The sequence below is a fragment of the Bison bison genome, unplaced genomic scaffold, assembly GCF_000754665.1.
Source record: "Bison bison bison isolate TAMUID 2011002044 unplaced genomic scaffold, Bison_UMD1.0 scf7180017864035, whole genome shotgun sequence".
NCBI lineage: Eukaryota > Metazoa > Chordata > Mammalia > Artiodactyla > Bovidae > Bison > Bison bison.
Window position 1 is genome coordinate 17,097,669 of NW_011494607.1, and position 1,011 is coordinate 17,098,679.

Genomic DNA, 1,011 nt, shown 5'->3' on the forward strand with positions numbered 1-1,011 from the left:
ATCTGTGTTGGAGAAGACTCTTGAGAGCCCCTTGGACTGCAAGGAGATCCAACCAGTCCATTCTGAAGGAGATCAGCCCTGAGTGTTCTTTGGAAGGAATGATGCTAAAGCTGAAACTCCAGTACTTTGGCCACCTCATGCGAAGAGTTGACTCACTGGAAAAGACTCTGATGCTGGGAGGGATTGGGGGCAGAAGGAGAAGGGGATGACAGGATGAGATGGCTGGATGGCATCACCGACTCGATGGACGTGAGTCTGAGTGAACTCCAGGAGATGGTGATGGACAGGGAGGCCTGGCGTGCTGCAATTCATGGGGTCGCAAAGAGTTAGATACAACTGAGCGACTGAACTGAACTGCCCCACATCTATCTATCTATCCTACACTCTTCATTTATTTTTTTGATGCCTTTTAAATGAAAGTACAGACATCAGTACATTTTCCCCTGAACACCTATCATGTATATCATTAATTAGTGTTCAATACTTATTTACATTCTTTCTTTTGATGTAAAATTTACATAGAATGAAATGCACAGTTCTTAAGTGTACTTCCTTTGAGTTTTGACATTTGCATCTATTTGTGTAACCAACCATCTGCATGATCATGCTGTAAAATACTATCATCACCCTGGAAAATTCCCTTAAGTCCCTTCTCAGTAGTCCCTGCCCTAAGCAACTTTTAACAGGTACTGTTCTGATACTTTCCACCTCAGATTAGTTTTACTGTTCGGTAAGGAAATATAAATGGAGTCACATAGTATGTCTTGTTTTGTGTAAAACTTTTTTATTCAGCATAATATTTTGAGGATACAGCCATATTGTTGGGTGTATCTATAATTCCTTTTATTGCCAAGTAGTATTCCATTATATATGCTGGGAGGGATTGGGGGCAGGAGGAGAAGGGGACGACAGAGGATGAGATGGCTGGATGGCATCACTGACTCGATGGACATGAGTCTCAGTGAACTCTGGGAGTTGGTGATGAACAGGGAGGCCTGGCATGCTGGGATT